Genomic DNA, 20,035 nt, shown 5'->3' with positions numbered 1-20,035 from the left:
TCTTTCCCTCTAGGTGCCCTTAATTTCCTGTTATATGACATCTATCAATAGGTTCTATACAGAACAAAAGCATATACAACACATATGACTAAATATTCACATCATTTAGTACAAACCAATTACATTTTCATGTGACTGTTCAATATCTTGTAAAGTTATGAGTAAGCAACTGCAGGTGGCACTTGTGAACTGAGCTCTGGGGAATCAGAAAACTAGGGTTCCCTTTCTCCTACCTCTGCCACTGACTCATTGTGTTACCTTAGATCTGAACCTAAATGGCTTGTTCAACACCCGATGAAGTCAATAAAAGATTTATGGCCTTCACTGAATCGAACCTCACTCTTGTAAAGTGTTTTGAAATACACAGATGAAAAGTGCTATATAAGTGTGAAATTCACCCTTGTGCAGAAAGCCACTTCAAGGCCTATATGTAGGGTTAAGATTCTGTTATGGGTACTTTTAGTAAAAGTCAGGGACAGGATGTGGGCAATAAACAAAAATTCATGGAAGCTGTGACTTGTGCCTGACTTTTACTAAAAATACCCTGGGGGAAGGAGGAAAACAGAGCTGCCGGAGCTTGCAGCTGCTCCATCAGACTGGCTGTGGATCAGCTGTTGAGCACCCCAGGGCCAGCTGGCAGATCAGCTGTTCGGCGGCAGCCTTAGGACTGGCCGGCCAATCAGCTCTTGGCAGCAGCTCTGGGTCTGACAGCTGGTCCAGCCTTGCCCCAGAAGTCCTGGAAAGTCATGGAATCTATGACCTCGGTGACCAAATCGTTTCTTTACCTATATGCTATTCAAGTTCTGTTTAAGCCCTCAAAATAAGACTTAAGTGGGATTTAAATGGCACATGGGGTGACTTAATCTCTGACTAGAAGCCCAGCACATGGCCTAGGTGCAACGTTTAATACTCTTTATTCTGTTTCCGGTTTTGAAAAACAGGGTTACTTACCAGTAACTGTTGTTCTTCGAGATGTGTTGCTCATATCCATTCCATGTAGGTGAGTGCGCGCCCCGTGCACGAGCCTGCGGAAAACTTTTCTGCCCTAGCAACCCAGCGGTCGGTCTCGGCGCCCCCTGGAGTGGCGCGCGTATAGCGCGGTATATAGGGCGCCACCGACCGCGCGGGTCCCCAGTCCCTTCTTTCTGCCGACTCCGACAGCGGGGACGGAGGGTGGGTTTGGAATGGATATGAGCAACACATCTCGAAGAACAACAGTTACTGGTAAGTAACCCTGTTTTCTCTCTTCGAGAGTTGCTCATATGCATTCCATGTAGGTGATTACATAGCCATACCTTTGGCGGTGGGAAGGAGTCAGTGGCGCGAAGCCCTTCTCAGCACGGCTCTGCCAACTGCTGCATCCTCTCTTGCTTGTTGCACGATGGCGTAGTGAGAGGTGAAGGTATGGACCGATGACCAGGTTGCAGCTCTGCAGATATCCTGTAGGGGCACTCGTTCCAGAAAAGCCGCCGAGGTGGCTTGGGCCCTGGTGGAGTGCGCTGTAATCGGTCCCGGGAGTGGTACCTTCGCCATCTCATAACAGGTGCGGATGCAGGTGGTGATCCAGGAGGAGATGCACTGGGTGGAGACAGGTGAGCCTTTCATGCGGTCCGCCACTGCGACGAAGAGCTGCGTGGACTTCCGGAACGGCTTGGTCCGGTCTATATAGAAGGCTAAGGCTCGCCTGACATCCAGTGAGTGCCATCTCCGCTCCTCCTCCGATCCGTGTGGTTTGGGAAAGAACACGGGGAGGAAAATATCCTGATTATAATGAAACTGGGACACCACCTTAGGCAGGAAGGCCGGGTGGGGTCTCAGTCGCACTTTATCTTTGAAAAATACTGTGTAAGGAGGGTCCGAGGTTAGGGCTCTTAGCTCGGAGACCCTCCTAGCCGATGTAATGGCTACGAGGAAGGCTACCTTCCATGATAGGACTAGAAGAGGGCATGTAGCCATAGGCTCAAAGGGGGGACCTGTGAGGATAGTGAGAACTAGGTTTAAGTCCCAGAGAGGCAAGGGATCACAAACTTGTGGGAAAAGCCTCTCTATTCCCTTGAGAAACCTGATGGACATCGGGTGGGAGAATATAGACCTCCCCTCCACTGGGCAATGGAAGGCCGAGATGGCCGCCAGATGCACTCTTAAGGAGGCCAGGGCAAGGCCCTGCATCTTCAGATGGAGGAGGTAGTCTAATATAGCCTGGATAGTTGAGTCCAGAGGCAAAATACCACGTGACTGTGCCCAGTAAGTGAAGCGTTTCCACTTTGCCCGATAAACCACCTGGGTGGAAGGTTTCCTGCTCCCCAGCAGGACGCTTTGGACTTGTGCGGAACAAGCCCTCTCTCCTTCTGTCAACCATGGAGCCTCCATGCCGTCAGGTGGAGGGAGTCCAAGTCTGGGTGGAGCAGGCGACCCTGTTCCTGGGAGAGGAGATCGTATCGTCTCGGGAGCGGGATCGGTGTGGCGATGGAAAGGTCGAGCAGCATACTGTACCAGTGCTGTCTCGGCCATGCCGGTGCGATCAGGATGATGTCCGCTCTGTCCCTCTTGACTTTCAAGAGCACCCTGGGGAGCAGTGGGGTCGGTGGAAAAGCATAGAGAAGTGGCCCCGACCAGTCTATCAGGAACGCGTCCGAAATTGAGTTCTGTTCTCGCCCGCGCAGGGAGCAGAATAGTGGGCATTTCGCGTTCTGTCGCGTGGCAAAGAGGTCCAGATGGGGAACTCCCCACTTGCGGAAGAGAAACGCTGTAATCTCCCCATGAAGTGACCATTCGTGGCGGGGAAAAAACGACCTGCTGAGGCGGTCTGCCTCGTCGTTCCTCACCCCTGGGAGGTGAGATGCCACCAAGTGGAAGTCGTTTCTCACCGCAAGGTCCCATAGTTGTAGCGCCTCGCGACACAGCGTCGAGGAACGCGCCCCGCCTTGTCTGTTGATGTAAAACATCGTGGCGGTGTTGTCCGTAAGGACTTGTATCACCCGCCCCCTGAGAAAGCGGAGAAAAACCTTGCAAGCGAGAAGGACTGCTCTGAGTTCCCGAATGTTTATATGGAGCAGTCTGTCTTGCATTGACCACTGACCTTGAGTACTCAGGTTGTGGGTAATGTGAGCCCCCCACCCGATATCGGAGGCATCTGTGATCAATGTTACAGAGGGAACCAGGTCCGCGAATGGGACTCCTTCCATTACTTGTCTCTGGTCTGTCCACCAGTTCAGTGACGCTAAGACCTGGGGTGGGATGGTTACTACCCTGCCTAGAGAATGTCTGGCTGGGGCATATACTGACGCTAACCAGCCCTGCAGAGGCCTGAGTCTGAGGCGAGCCAGCCTGACCACGTATGTGCATGCCGCCATGTGTCCCAACAGCTGCAGGCAGCGCCTGGCTGTTGTAGTGGGAAATGTCTGTAACTCGAGTATGATGGCAGTCATGGCTTGGAAGCGAGGTAGTGGAAGGAAGGCCCTGGCCTGTACTGTGTCTAGAGTGGCCCCAATAAATTCTATGTGCTGTACTGGGGTCAGCGTGGATTTCTGCTCATTTATGAGCAGCCCCAGTCTGTTGCATGTCGCGCACGTTAGGGCTAAACTGTTTGCTACATGGAGTCTGGATCTTCCCCGGAGTAACCAATCGTCCAGGTAGGGGAAGATCTGGACCCCTTTGCGCCTTAGGTAGGCCACCACCACCGCTATACACTTGGTGAAGACCCTGGGCGCTGAAGAAAGGCCAAAGGGGAGGGCTGTAAACTGGTAGTGGCCACCAGCTACCATGAACCGTAGGAAACGTCTGTGGCCAGGGAGGATAGACACGTGGAAATATGCGTCTTTCAAGTCGAGAGCGGCATACCAATCTCCAGGATCCAATGTGGGAATGATGGAGGCTAGGGAGACCATGTGGAACTTGAGCCGCCTGATGAACCTGTTGAGGCGGCGAAGGTCCAGAATGGGCCGGAGGCCCCCCTTTTCCTTGGGAATAAGGAAATACTGGGAATAAAACCCCCTGCCCCTTTCCATGGGCGGGACTTCCTCTACTGCCCCTAGGCGGAGCAGGGAGCGGACCTCCTGAAGGAGGAGTTGCTCGTGAGAGGGGTCCCTGAAGAGGGACGCGGTAGGGGGAGAGTCCGGTGGGAAGGCCGAGAGCTGTAAGGCGTAACCCCTCCGCACCACACTTAACACCCAGCGGTCCGAGGTTATGCCTCGCCACTCTCGGAGGAAGGGGCGAAGTCTGTCTTTGAAGGGTAGGGTGAGATCCTGGTCGACCCCTGGGGTCGTTAGAATGGCAGAGGTGCCGCTCCCGAGCGTCCCATCAAAAAGGGCGCTTGCCATTCTTGCGCGGCCCGGATTGGGAGCCCTTGGCCTGCCCGGAGCGGTTCCAGCGGTTGTTCTGCCGGAAACGGTCCCCAGTTCGTCTAGGTTGGGTCTGGCGGGGGGGCAGCCTAGGAGCAGGTTGTTGTTGTTGTTGCTGCTGCCTCTGGGGCTGCTGTCTGCCCTGGCGCCTCGTCGTCTGCAGCACATAAAACCCTAAGGATCGCAGGGTGGCGCGAGAGTCCTTTAGGGCGTGCAGTTTGTCATCTGTTTTGGCGGAGAACAGGCCTGTGCCCTCAAAGGGCAGATCTTGAATGGCCTGTTGCGCCTCGGTGGAGAGTCCAGATGACTGTAGCCAGGACGACTGGTGCATAACTATGCCGGACGCCATGGCCCTACCTGCCGCGTCGGTCGCGTCACTGGCAGACTGGATCGTAGCGCCCCCTACCGTTGACCCTTCCTGGAGGACGGTGGTGAAGTCCTGCGCTAGATCTGGAGGAAGGGCCGACGTAAATCTCTGGAGTGAAGCCCAGAGATTCAAATTATAGCGCCCCAAGAGTGCTTGGTGGTTGGCTATACGGAGCTGAAGGGCCGCGGTCGAGTACACCTTTCTCCCAAAAAGGTCTAGTTTTTTATAGTCTTTATTTTTGGGAGTACTAGCCTGGGCACCTTGGCGCTCCCTCTGATTGACAGCGTCCACCACTAAGGTGCCCGGGGCTGGGTGGTTGTACAGGTACTCGAATCCCTGCTGCGGTACATAGTACTTTCGCTCCGCGGTCTTAGAAGTTGGAGCTACCGAAGCAGGGGTCTCCCATATGGGCTTGACCAGTTTGAGTACCCGGTCGTGCACTGGGAGTGCCACCCTAGAGGGCCCCGCAGAGGCTGGGAGACCAAATATAGGGTCCTCCTCCTCCGAGAGCTCCCTGAGGTCTATTTTGAGGTTCTCCGCCAGATGCTTAAGGAGCTCTTGATGTGCCTTGAAATCAGGCAAAGGAGTCCTCCGATCCCTAGATGTTGTATCAGGGGGAGAGGAGGAGGAAGACTGTAACAATGGGCCTGTAGAGGGCCCTTCCAGAGGATCAGACTCGTAGTCCGACGAATGATCCCCTTCTTGGGGCGGCTCCTCCTGCTGTGCCCCCTGTGATGGGGGGCGGTTGAAGTTTGGAGGAGGAGGGGAGTGACCCTGTGCCCTGAATTGTCTGAGGCGGCCAGGGACCCCAATAAGGCCACTGCCAGGGGCCTTGCCCCCACGCCGGTACCGGTCCCGGTGCCGGGTAGGCAGGCCCAGATGGATGAGCCGGGCTCGGAGATCTCCGGCTCCTCTTGCGGTGCCCTTTAACAGGAGAAGGGCTGTGGGATGCAGGAGAGCGGTGACGACGCTTGGATCGTCGGGGAGACGAGCTGGACGAGGAGGAGTACCTCCGCGACTTATGACGGCGCTTGGTGGCGTGAACCCTAGGGCTCCTGGAGCGCCGATTCCCCGTGGGCGGGTGCGGGACCGTAGAGGTGTCCGGTGCCGAGGCATCCGGTACCGAGGCTCGTTTGGGAGTACGGGAGCGAGATGTAGATCGCTCCCGGTGCCGATGGCTGTGCGCCGGGCTGCGGGAGCGGGCCCTCGCAGCTTGATGGTACCGGCTTTCCCTCGGTACCGAGCTCCCCGAACGCCTTTGATGTTCCGCGTTCTGTCTCGGCGCCGCACGCCGCGGTGGAGAGGGAGCTGGCGACCTCGATCTAGTTCGGTGCCGTGTAGTATCTCTCGGTACCGGGGATCGAGAGGTGCGGTGAGGGCGAGATGTATGCCCTGACGCCTTCGGGTGTACCGGGCTGGCAGAGCGCCGGTACCGCTCTTGAGCCCTCGGTGCCCTTGTGGGAGCGTCCGGGAATGGGCTCGGAGTCCGGGTGCGCGAGCGAGCCCGGCGTGGTGGAGTGTCCCGTTGCCTCTCCGTACGTGATGCCGGGGATCGAGACCGGTGCCGTGGTGAGGGCGCCGGGATCCGCACCGGACTGCGTTCCGATGATCGGGAACGATCTGTAGTATGTCTCGGCACCGTAGCCGGTGGAGAGCGGTGCCGAGAGCCCGAAGACGAACAGGAGCGGTGCCGTGGCTCCGACGTCCGGGTCTTTCCCCGCCGTGCTGAGCGGCGCCGGGGCTCCGAAGGTCTTAGATCGGAAGCGGAGCTTTCCCGGGAACCTCCAGAACAGCTACGGTGCCGTTCTCTGGAGGAGCTCGACGACTCGCGGTCGGAGCTGGGGGGGGGAGGATGTTGTTCTCCCTCTCCCCGACCGTCTGGGGGGAGACACCGAGTCCTGTCTCGACCTCCCACCGGGGTAGCCCAGCGCGGGCTTACCCCGAGACGCTATCCCCGATGCCCTCGGCCGAGGGGGGGATGGAGGCGTAGGCAGGGCCATGAGGGCTCGTGCCGCTGTGAACGCCTCCGGCGTCGACGGCCCTTGTAGAGGCGCTCCCCCACCCCTCGGGGTCGGGGGAGGCTCTCTACGAGGAGATGCCGGTGCCGGGACAGATTCAACGGCACGTGGCTGGGGCATCTCCTGTATCACTCCCTGCTGTACCGGTCGCAGGGAGGAGTCCATAGGTGCGGCCGCCGGCCGTTTCTTTTTCTTCGGTACCGGTTTAGACGGTACCGATGGTGTTGCTGTCGGTACCGGTGGTGCGCTCCGGATCGACGAGACACTCGGTGCCGTGGGTGATCTGGACGGCTCGGAGTCGGGACGAAGTGCCGTCTCCATCAAGATCGCCCGGAGGCGAGCGTCTCTGTCCTTTTGTGTGCGCGGCTTGAAAGCCTTACATATGCGGCACTTGTCCTTGCGGTGTTGTTCTCCGAGGCACCGAAGGCAGCGGTCATGGGGGTCGCTGACGGAGAACACCTTACCGCAAGCCGCACAAGGTTTAAACCCGGTGGAGCCAGGCATGGCTCCTAAGGGAGCCCCTTAGGGGCTAACTATATACACTATACTACACTAACTATTCACACTATAAAAACAATAAAAAACTTATATACAAGAGTAAGGTAGGTTGCTACTTGCTAAAGAGGCAAGGGGCAGACGTTCCACTGACCGTCACGGGCGGAAAGAAGGAACTGGGGACCCGCGCGGTCGGTGGCGCCCTATATACCGCGCTATACGCGCGCCACTCCAGGGGGCGCCGAGACCGACCGCTGGGTTGCTAGGGCAGAAAAGTTTTCCGCAGGCTCGTGCACGGGGCGCGCACTCACCTACATGGAATGCATATGAGCAACTCTCGAAGAGAGAATGTAGAAGTCCCAAACAGTGATATATGCCTGCTGCTTTAACTTCACCTAATGAAGTTTTTCGTGTGAAAATTCCCTTAATTGTTTTCAAAGGGTCCTATGGCCTCCTTAAGGGCAGCAACTGTATTGGTCCTGGGTTTGACATGGCATCCACAAGGGAGAAATGCTCCTGGGCCTGCGGTGGGGCCAGCGACAATCTGATAGTAAATAATTCTGTTGATACATAGCAAGAAAGAATATCCAACTTTCAGTCACTGAAGAGCTAATATGAGGAAAAGGCAATACATTATTTAATCTACTGAGGATTTATCTACACATGGAGTTATTCCAGAATACCAATTAAGGACGAACTCCATGCGTGGATGCTTTTATTCCAGAAGAAGCATGCCTTTTTCTGAACTATTTTATCTAGCTTTGGACGCATATTAAGCAAAACCACAAAAAGACACTCTATTCTGGAATAAAAGTATCCACATGTGGAGTTATTCTGCTTTAAATTCATACCCTTCCTTATTCTGGAATAATTTAAATGCGTAGACAAACCCTAATAAAATCACTTAGTTCTAATCACTGAAGTGAACAGATGTAACTCTGAATGCCATTTAAGTCAGTGGCAAAACTCCCATTTTCTTTAGTGATGTCAGGATCAGAGCAAATCTGTTAAGTAACGAGGTGCCTTTATTACACAGCCACTCTTCAGAGTAGAACTGTACTTTGAGTCTGTTCTTCCTAATTTACCCTCAGCAAAGTTTGTGCATTTATTGAAGTTCCTGAGAATTTCTCACAAAATCAGGGTAAAATTTGATATTAAACATACTTATATAGGGCACTTTTCACAGAATACACTCAGTAGTTCATACTTGTACACTATCATATATGTAGCTTGGGTCATCTAAAATCACAAAAGGGTAGTCATATATCTGTTACTCGTAGGTGCTTGAGGACCATGGCAGCTCTTCTTTTTCTGATCTAATATCTTCTGCCATCTTATTTTGGAAATGTAGCTCCAGTGAGAGCTTTTAATAGTATCTAATGACCTACATAAACCAGTAAGAATATCATATGGCTGATATTATGCATGATAAATAGAGGTCTCTCTCAAGTCAAACTGAAATTATTACAAGAATCTTATGTAAGGGACAGAGGTGAATATGCAACTATACATGGAATATGCCATTTTAATTACGTTTTGTTTGTTACTAGGATCTTTTGCAGAGGATTAGCAGTTTTGCAAGATCATTAATGTTTTCTTTTGTGTAAAATTATAAATTAAATATTATGTAGGTGAAATAACTGCATGCAGGTTATCAGATATGCTTAAAACTTGGCTACATCTCAATTACTCTACAATCTGTAACCATGGTGTAAATAGGTCAAAAAGCACCCCTACAATGAATTTGTCCTCTGATTTAAATCATAATTGTAGTGTAAGTGAGGCCCTATTTGTAAGGATTGTACTTGGTATACATTTAGGACTAGGAGCACTCTTTCAATATGTCTTCAAGTATTGGTAGGCAACTAACTGCCAAAACATCTGGTAGTGTAACTTCCCATGTGTGAAATTTAGGAAGAGGATGTTGTCCATCTGGGGTACTATGTAAAACCAGAAGTATTAGAGCAAGTTTAAACACTTCCCCAAAGTTATATGTACATTAATATAATTTCAGGCTAAATTAACCTCATTCAGTTGCTTCCGGACAACAGAGTCACATTGCATCACTTTTGAAATTAATATATTTCCTTTTTTCTCTGTATGTATTAAATTGCTTCCACATGTACTCCATATTTAACAAATTTATCATAGAACCCTCATTGTCACTTTAAATTATTCTGCAATTAGGTCAGACCCAGGGTTCTTGGACTTTTTTTTTTCATAGCATGGGTCACATTTTAATAATGTGTTTTGTTTACACCCCACTGTCCCATCTGTGATTGCATAGCATCCCTATGGCAACTACAGCTGGAAATGTAAAGTTAGAAAAGTGTTATATGCATTTCTAGGTCTTTTTAAATGCAGTCTAATAGCTGGGAATAAGGAGGAGACAGAACTGTGTGACCAGCTTCTATACAAACCACCACCAACTGTGCTGTAGACTATAGTTTGGTAATATGGAGATTAGACAACATCATCGTTTTTGAATCTGAGCGGCATGCCCATCTTCACTCTTCTTATTTTTTTTCCTGATTAGTAGGTCCCTAACCTTTCTAGATGTTCCATGTTTTTCTCTTTTTTTTATGGGACAGAAGTTGGACGTCTATACAGACGGTAGTCCTCTTCCAATCACAACTGGCTGGGTTGTGTAGCTCCACTGGCAATCAGCAGGGGACCAGAGGCCAGACACTGTCTTTTCTGAGGTGCTCTTCTACAAACAGAGACGTAGAAGTTGGGTTGGGCAAAACTTTTATATCAATTGTTTTCAACTAACTGACTTCTCATGAAATGTCTTTTTTCAGAAAATTGATTTTTTTCATTAAAAACCCCCCTGAATGCCTGAAAAATGAAATAGATCAGCTGAAAACTGAAATATTTTTATCTGAATATATTGCCATGGTGCCTCATGGGAGTTGAAGTTTGGTTGTCTAATATTCCCAGTCTCCTGTATGAGCCGGGTTCCCCATCTGGATTACATCTCCCATGATGCAGCACAGCCAGGGACTCTCATTTTGTCCAGTTTCCCCTTTCCAAGAGGGGAAAAATGGGAGCATGAGACACTGTAGCAGTATTTCTGAATCACAATTTTTCAGTTTTCAACCAAATATTTTGGTTTTCTGCTGACTTTATAATCAGTTGTTTGCTGAAAAATTGAAATTTTCCATGGAAAATGTTGATGAAAATTACTTTTGACAGCCATTTTCTGTATGGGTAAAACCCCTGCTGTTTTCTGGCCAGCACTAATTGAAAGCCTCCTGCACTATCTGGTGGTGAACCAGAGAAGCAGTGGAGAGGGGTGGGGCTTTCATTTTGCCCTCTCCCCCAGCACTCACCTGGGATTTGGGAGACCTAGGTTCAAATCACCACTCTTCCTGGTGGCAAGCAGAGACTAGAGCTCAGGTTTCCCATCTCCTAAGTGAGTGCCCTAACCATTAGGCTATTCTTGCATGGGTTTTTCTTAATCTCACTTGTTGAAGCTGGTCCACCATGTATGAAATACTTAACTATTTATTTGGCCAGAGGGTGAGTGGGACTCTATAGCCTAATGATTAGCATACTCACCTGGGATACCCAGGTTCCAGTCCTTGCTCCAATGACTATTTAAATATTCCAAATACTTCAGCAGGAGAGACTGAGGAACACTTACCCTGGAACGTCCTATATCTCAGTGGTTGAAGCACTCTCAACTCCCATTCCCCTGGGAGTTAAGAGACCTGTGTTCAGGTTGCTGCTCCATATCAGGCAGAATGGGGATTTGAGGCCAGATCTCTCACATCATGGATGAATGTTCTAGCTTTTGGGTATCAGGGGAGCACCACCTCCTCCTGGGCTGTATTTTGTGCAGGGCCCAATCCAGAACACAGGCTCTTAGACAGCCTCTGATCATGCCTTCTGGGTGAGGCCCTGCAGCTGGTATAAGTGGGGAGACACCTATTTTGTGAATCCTGCAGGATTTAGTTATGAGTTAGATGCCAAGCTGTTGTGTAGTGTCAGGATTTCTCAGTGCCCAGCAGCAGAAATGTAGGTGCCTACAGTACTTTACTTGTGGAAATATAACCACCTACAGGGTTAAGTGGCAACTGAGACATGGTTTTATGAATGCCAATGTCAGACTTAGACGCCTCACGTGGAAGTTAAATGTCTAAGCCCCGTTGTGAATCTAGTCATTGCAAATATTAACAGCAACCCTTTGCCCAATGTTGGTCAGAGATCCACATGGAGAAACAGAGACCCACAGATCTCAGACTAATACTCTTGTCTATGTATTATTCCTTTCCTGGCCATCTCACTCTCCTGTTGCCCCAGCAACAGCAGATCATCTGACTCCTTGCTCTGATATCACTGGCTATGATGTGACTGCACTCGGTGGATCCTCTGTTGCTTTTATAGCCCATTTTAATCTTCCAATATATTCTATACCTGCTTCTCCTGTTTGTATTGTTTTTGCACTGTGGATGCACCAGCTGAATGATAGGAGGATTTGGCCTATAGTGTTTGCAGGTTAGCCTGCAAACAGCTTTAATAGCTATTATGGTCCAAATGACTCTTTTGACTCTTTTCTCAATCTGTATTAAGGCACAAGTACATCCACAGAAAATGGCAGTGTTTTGTATGAAAAACCATTGGCAAAAATTTGTGTCAGATTTCAGTATGTTTTTTGGTTCCCTCTCTCTCAGCCCAAATGTTACACTTATGACAATGGAAATTACATGGATAAGAGCATTTTTCTACGTAAGGAAGCCTAAAACTCGACACTGCATGAGTAGTATGGGGTTTCCCTCACTGTATAATAAATCAAAACAAGATATAGTCAGTTCCATCAAAAAATGAGCATTGTTCAAACTGTTCCAAGGCTTGTAATAACAACGAGAGTCCTGTAGCACTTTAAAGACTAACAAATTTCTGCAGACATAAGCTTTCGTGGGCTGCAACCCACTTCGTCAGATGCATCCCACGAAAGCTTGCAGCCCACGAAAGCTTATGCCTGCAGAAATTTGTTAGTCTTTAAAGTGCTACAGGACTCCCATTGTTTTTGCTGTATACAGACTAACACAGCTACCCCTTTAAGACTTGTAATGTGGCTTATGATCCTACTCCCATTGAAACCAATGCATTCTGCCATTATAAACAGGATTGCACCCAAAATGAATTTACCTCAGCAGTTTAGTTTAGGAATAAGATACAAAAATCTCCTGCCTCCTCCCTGGATGTCTGAATGTTTGTTTTAGAAAATTTCCTGCACCACACTGCCTCCTCTCTATTTACATCTTTGCGACAAGGTCATTTGGGCTGGGGATGAGGGTATCCTGGGATTATCATAATTGGTGGGTCACTTTATTTTCAGCCTAAGTAGCTTTTCCTATATTCGCTTGATTGTCTATGACATTCCCCCCGTGCCTATAGTGCTCCCTGTTGACTTGTTGCTCTAAATATGGATTTCTGCTTTCTGCTTGCTACGCCGCTTACTATACTGGGAAGTGTCAAATCATGATTATTACTGCTTCTAGCACGAGCTGGGCTGAGGTGTAAATGAATGTATATTACCCTAGGGAAAAAACTTCAATTATCTTCCTTGGTTTTCTTGTAGCGAAAAGAACATTAAAAGATGTTACTTCTTCCTGTCTTAAATTTGAACCTGATGTAGGGGGTTGATATTGGAAAGGGGGAGGGAAGGGAAGGACAGAGGGGAAGACAGTAATAACTATCTAGGTTGGTTAAGAGTCTTACTCTTGGAGAATTTCTGTCAGAGGCAGGAAATGAGATTTCAATCTCTTCACAGAGGTCAGTGTGCAGGGAAGGGTTGGAAGAGCTTGTGAAAGCAAGGGGGGGAAATCATGACTCTCCCTTTTAAAGAAAAGAAAAGCTGGAAACTGTTTTGAAAAAATACAGGATGTCTAGTAGAGGGTTAAGCAGGAACCTACAGACACCACTATTATAACCGCATGGTACTGTGGTAGAAATATTGTCATCTGGAATCAAAAGTGCCATTGAAATAATATATAAATTGTTACAATTCCTTATTACTGCAAATGACATTTGGAGGACTTTTCCCTATTTGAGTCTTCAGGATTGAAGTATGTACCTACCACAGTGATTGCCTGTAGAGTTCTAACTAATCCCCTGAACAGTGTATTGATTGATTTAAAAACCAACATCAACACTTGAGCTGGCCCAACATCTTTTCAAATCTGATGGCTATTCAGGGGCCTTTATTGGTGCAGAAGCAGTTCCTCTCTATGTCAAGTCCTATTTTTATCTTTGAATGTCTAGGGTATTTGCTTGTTTTCCCTTTTATCTTTCCACCTTCACTGAGCTGATTTTAAGAGTTGTTCTCGGGTAATAGCAGCTGTCAGGAAATCCAGTCCTATCTCTGTCTGCCAGAATGAGGGAATCAACAGTAATTTCATCTTTCTAACTATCGCTTGACACCATTAATAGTTTTGCTATAGGAATTCATGCCCGGATGAGTTGTGGAAAGTAAAGAAACTGCCTCCCTGGTAAGTAAGTAAATTGGCTTATTCATGCCAGTTGTACACCATCCGATCAGTTTGAGAAACCAAACCCACTTTTAATCTTAAACTTTAAACCTTCATTCATTACACTGGAAAATGTTTAGCAATGTACAGTCTGAAAGATAACCCTTATAATACATATTTTCTCCTCATGGACACTCATGGTCCCTTCTACCTTTTGCATATATGATTGTTTTGTTAAAACGTACAGTTTCTTTTTTTAAAGACAAAAGACTGGAATTTGTTATATAGTAAGCGACAGTTAAATTTCAGGCCAATTCTATTGGAAGTGGTTGAACCAGAATCTAGGAAAAAATAGTAAGACACATGGGACCAAGCTCAGACCAGATATGTACAATCAACATTCTGCTTTGGGCTGTCTGAGATAGTAGTTAACTCTGGAAATACAGAAAACATTGGTGTTGAATCTGGATTCAAAGTCCAAGGTGTACCAAAAATATTGGAGAAGAGATTCATTAGCACTGCTAAAATATCTGAATCCCACAAAGTCCAGGAGTAAAATTTTATAGTCCACAGAAAAAGAAGGAAGTGGCAAGACAAGCCCAATATTTTCCCATTGAAACCAACTAAGGTAATAGGGTTTATTGGGGGTGAGGGACACTGTAGAAGGAGAGTGTCACTAGAAGGTTGGTGGCATTTGAAGTCAAACCTCCAAATGAGCCTGCAGTGGTTAGCTTACTTCCAAACTCCTGCAAAAAGAATGACACACCAAGCACTGCAGAATTTGCACAGCTCTAGTTCATCCTTTGTACTGGTACAGATAGGTTTACAAAGCAATTTTCTATTGACAGAACTTTCTGGTGTTTACAGCTAGTGTACAGTGTAATTCTGAGAAACATTTCCTTTTCTTGGGCCATTACATACTGACTTGGTTTTTTTCCTTTATCTCTATGAAGAACTTAAACTACATGCATCTATGATTAATGAAGTAACATTAAGCTACAGAATTTATAATAGAACTACCATTACATTATGTTTAGGGTTTGTTATTTGTACTACAGTTGGCAAAAATATTAATAGGAGTCTTTCAAAAACATTTCTTATTTAAAAAAATTGTCAAATTCTGCCCAGTTCTATTGCTGATTGAAAAGCCTGAAAGTCTTTTAAACTTTTTGTCCAAGTTTTTGGAAGGGGACACTTAATCAAAAATTGAATTGTTGACATTTTTTGGTCAAAATCATAACATTCAGAAAATTTCAATCCGTTATAGTCATTACATCTTCTAACCAACATTCTATTGTTGTTGCTTAAAATACAGATTTACTAATTTTTACCTCTTTTTGTAGAATCCAAAGAACTAAATTAATGTGTGATATATTTTTATTTTTCTGAAAACTAAGTTTAATATAGGCATCTTTTAAAAGTGTTTACTCACTATTTTTAAATGTTCCCATATCAGCTTGGTTTTCCTTCATGATCACATACTAGATTGTTCCTTTAGGGTAATCCATGGGTGCTGAGTTAGACACTGGTTGTCTGACGCTGAAATGGCATTTCCAGAAATATTAGTTTGGGACATATATTTCCATAAATCATAGCATTTAAGATGATAGCAGGCTGAGGATGGATTGGAGGGGGAAAAATACTGTTCTTGTGTATTGACCCCTAATGCTGTGTTTTAAGACATTTAGGTACTATTGCCAGTTCTATCACAGATTGCGCTTGATCTCTGACAAATTAGTTAAAGCTGGTGACTAGAATTAAGTCCTTAACTCCATATTTAAGCACCTAAGTAAGTGGCATAAATTTCAGAGGCACTGAGTAGCTACATCTCTTGCTGGCTCAGCACTTTTGTATACAAGTGCCTAAATATAGATATAGGTGCCTAACAGTGGGGACTCAATTTTGAAAAAAATTGTTTTATAATCTCTCTTGCCTTCATTTACTCAACTGTGAAATGGGGATAATTCTTTAATGTGTGTGAAGTGCTTTGAGATCCAAAGGTGCAAGATCATTTATTTCTAATTTTCCATCAATGGGTAAATCCTGAAGCTTTGTCTTTGTTTACATTAAGGCACAACTCTTGCTGGGTTCTAATCAATTATGACTTGGCCAGAGCAAGGACTAAGTATGAAATGAGTTTAAAATGGGTACTTCCAAATGTTCCATATCACTTCACGGTTTCCAGAACTCTTTTAAGTCAGTCGGACTCACCTATAGTACCAATAATTAATCATCTACTGACAGAATGAAAAAATTAGTCTCATGTTTTTCTAATTCCCTTAAAAAAATCCCTTGCAGGATTAAATTCAGTTTCAACATTTTCTTTTCCCTTACAGTCACTGCCAGGAAAACACACTAATCTTGTGCAATAATGTTCTGGATCCTTTTCAGTCTGTCATGATGATTATGACAGGATAAAGACTTTAGTCTTACATAGAATTATTTTGAGTTCTGGGTATAATCTACTTCTGATATTTTTATCAGTGTAGGCCAAAAACTTCAAAAGCTTTCTCTAAAACTGCACTCACAGAAAACTACACATTCATGTGCACATAGCATGTGCTCACACCAACGAGGTAGTTAGATGTTTATATGTTTGTATTATCAAGTGCTGATTCCAGTACAAATGCTGGATTTTTGTGCATGCAAATTGCAGAGCAATTTCACAGGGTCTGTTGCAACGATTTAAAAAACAAAACAAAAAAACTGTACTATGTTTTTATTTGACTATTCTCAGAGCTATATGCAGACTTCTATTTTTTGATACAAATTGCTGTGAAACTTCATGAATCTTTTTTAAAATACCTGCTGTGTGAAACTATCCAAAATATCAAAATCTTGTCTTTATTTCTTGCATTTTGTAGATTTTAAATGATATTTTACTATAGAGGCATATGAGAAATTTTGTAGTCCCTTTCTTCCCCTACCCTCCAAACTCACTGGTGAATTTTCATTCCAAAAGGAGGTGGTCTAATAGTTAAAGTATTATACAGTCAGGTGTTATAAGTCTGGTTTTGGCTCAGCTCTATTTCTGTATAACTCTGGGCAATCTAGTTAAACTCTGCGCTTCACTCTTCTAATCTGTCAAGTTGGGATAACACTGGATGTTGTGAGGGTTAATGTCTGAAAAGCACTTTGAGATCCTCAGATGAAAGGCACTAAGTGAGTGCCAAACAAAGTTATTAAAATTTGCTATATTCAGATGCAAACATTGTGGCCAGTTCTAATTGTCCATTCTTTCCTTTTTTAACAGCTAACGTAGCTTATGGAGGAAGAGAAGGAGTAGTTATAACCGCCCACCCAAACACAACATTCCAAAGAAATGGAAACAGCATAGCATCGTGTACTTATACAGTCTGTGAAGCAGAACAACTCAGTCATCAGCTCATTCTGGGAAGTGAAAATTTAATAGAAAGAATGAACAAGCATGAAGGGGTATTGTCAATTACAAAAAGTCTAAAAAGTTAAATTAATAGATGAGTTTCTTGTACGGTAGACCTAGACATCAGGATTCCCCAGTCTTCCTTTTCCAAATGATTAGGGAAGCTGTTTGATTTTTGGTTTTGGTTGCTTTGGTTTGTTGTGCATCCCACGCATAATGTCATGTGCATGTGTTATCTCTGGCCTAGAGGTTATTAGTTAAAAGTTATAAAAAGAATGAGAATGAAATTGAATCCATTCCTTTACTAGTCTCAAGTCTGTAAAATTGTGGTACACATGGGATGCAATACTTTGTGTTTTATGACCACTTTACTTTATTATGGAGAAGAAATGTCAAACATCTTTATCTAATTTATTAAGTTGTACATTATCCAGGTTTGGCTGATGATTTTAGCATTTGCCCTTTAACATATGATTTAGCAGAAAAGGAACAGAGATACCTACAGTATCTTCCTACATTATTATTAGTTTTGGAATGCCATGTTGGCTTGTTAGTAGACCTACGGTAGGCTCAGTTTATCCAAATGTTTAGGTAACCATAACATTTAAGTGGTAACTATCCAATTCTATAGTCAGCACATACCACTAATTAATCTGAATCATTTCCCATAGTAAATAAAGGATTTTATTTTGTTTACAAACTGATTTGGAGTAACTTAATCCCATGGCATATTGAATTTTCTATTCAAAGGAGCCATATATGGCCCTTGTTAATGACAATGCAATCATAAAAAAATCCTCTTTTGAAGGGCAGTATATTGCTCAGAATGACATAATAGGGGTGTTGGTGATAGGATAAAGCTGCAAGAAGTTATGCTTCAGATAATGCTGATGCATGAGGCATAGTTACAAAAAATCAAACTAATTTAAATTGAAGTTTTATTTAAGCCAAAGGCTGGATGCTAGGCTGGAAATCAATCATGTCCGTGTTTTATTTTGCCTTTTGCCTGGCAATTATATTGCTGTCCAAGTCAACAACATAGCCAGCAATCAAAAGAAAATATTTTTTAGGAGATAATGACTGAAGCTGTAGATGCTGCAGCTGAATGACTGCAGAGACTGAGAATTGCTTGATTGCCTTGAGGTGTAAAGTCTTTTAGTTTGTCTTTAATTTGATTAACATTAATTGGTAAAGCAAAGTTCACTATTTCACTTCAAACCAAGGTCTGCTGCCACATCTTGTCATATGATTTCATGGGCTGATTTCCACTCAGTTTAGATTCAGTTATTAGTGCAAGTTCAAATGTTTGGAGAAGCCTGGGTTGAAAATGAGAACTTGCAAAGACGGAACTACAACATCATAGGTTCCTTCTGCTAAACACCTCTTTCTGCTTCCATGAAGAGAAGGGACCAATGAGTACTTCTGGGTGGGGATGTTGGCTAGGCAATTGAGGTCATAGAAGTAGACAATATAAGCTTTGGAAACAGCTTTTTGAGTGCATAGTAGGGTTTCATCCCCACAAGTAGGGAAGGTGTGGACTAGTTATGGGAGAGCCAGGGCTGAGGGACGGTGTCATCTCACCCTAAAATCCTTGGAGGAAATATCTGAGGGACCTGAATGTAGGGCAAATGCAGTGAGCTAAAGACCAGAAAGTAACGGGTACTATTAAAGTAGGTTGCATAAAAGCCAGATCTGTGATCCAGAAAGAAAAGAATTCAACCAGAGAAGAAGTATCCAAAAAGCTTTTTGATTAAGAAGAACTGACAAGGTGAATAAAATGCAGCAGTACAAAGATGTTAATTTTCAAGAATTTTTTTGTGTGGAAAATGTGTATAAATTTTAAGCATGTGCTTAAACCCATTGTTTTGTTGAACAGTGATGGGATTATGCACATTCTTAAAGTTAAGCATGTGCTTATATGCTTTCCTAAATCAGGGCCCTCCTGAGCAGGATACAACAAAGAGTTTTTAAAAACCATGGGTGTGAAACAAAGCTGGAGAATCCTAATTTATGGTTTCTTTTAAGGTGCAACAGATGAAAATTCCTCTGAGAAAATATGCAAGGAACAAGAAAAGGCCAATGTGGCTTCATAAGGGACTGTTCAAAAATCTGAGGGTAACAAATAAGCTGCTTTGGAAATGGAAAACAGGGAAGCAAGAACATTCAGTAAATGAAAGCTCAAGGGGAAAATTAGTTTTAAAAAAAACCCCATGAGTTAAAGCAACTCAAACCAGTACAGACGAATAAGATGGGATTTTCACACGTTTATCAGGGGAAAAAGAAATCCTAGACAGGAAGTATAATAGGTTGTTAAGTAAATGAGAAGATGAAATCAATGCAGACCAAATAAATAAATTAAAAATTAAAATACTTAACTCCTTTTTGAAAATGTGCTTTTAACAAGAAAAATAAATAAAAGAATTTTGGATGATTATTACCCTTTAAAAAGTAGCTACAGTTAAAGGCAGAAAAACAAATTACTGGAAAAAAAGGAGCAAATCAGCAGCTGGAGGTGATACATAATCTATGATATTTTGAGAATTAGTTAATTAACTCACACTAAACAATGCTTTTTGAAAAGCAAACAGGGGAGGTATGGGAAGATTAGAAAAAAGCAACTTGTGTGGTACAATATCTAACAAAGGAAAGAAAAGTAATCCTGGCAATTATCATCTACTAAATTTCACTTCAGTCTCTGTTAAAATCATGCACAAATTTGAATTGGATCCTCAGCTGTTGCCAGTAGTGCGGTGTACTCTTATGTGGCAGAGTACCCTTGGAGGGTGGTCAACCGTATGTGGAACCGGTCTTCTGGTGTAAGTTGCCAATAGCTCCAAAGGGATTACTAGGGTGCAATGAAGCCAGCTCATTTTTGCAGCATTCATGCCAACTATGCCATCAGTGGGGAGAGAGAGTGGCATGGGAGCTGCTGTGCTGTTTCTGTGTTTACACTGGGG

The 20,035-nt window shown here is 45.0% G+C and overlaps 1 protein-coding gene across 1 annotated transcript in view; it reads left to right on the top strand.

Annotated features, from left to right (window-relative positions):
* TLR2 (toll like receptor 2) overlaps nucleotides 1-17,708 on the top strand; it is a 147,314-nt gene extending 129,606 nt beyond the window's left edge. Inside the window, exon 4 of the transcript XR_010920505.1 lies at nucleotides 16,950-17,708. The gene's annotated coding sequence lies outside the window, so the exon portion shown is untranslated. The remainder of the gene's footprint in view (nucleotides 1-16,949) is intronic.
* Nucleotides 17,709-20,035: the final 2,327 nt, after the last annotated feature.

Source organism: Emydura macquarii, unplaced genomic scaffold, assembly GCF_026122565.2.
Source record: "Emydura macquarii macquarii isolate MOO-44397 ecotype Brisbane River unplaced genomic scaffold, CSIRO-AGI_Emac_v2 contig_1363, whole genome shotgun sequence".
NCBI classification, from domain to species: Eukaryota; Metazoa; Chordata; order Testudines; family Chelidae; genus Emydura; species Emydura macquarii.
The sequence above is the reverse complement of the archived record's forward strand: the minus strand, read 5'-3'. Positions and strand labels throughout refer to the sequence as shown.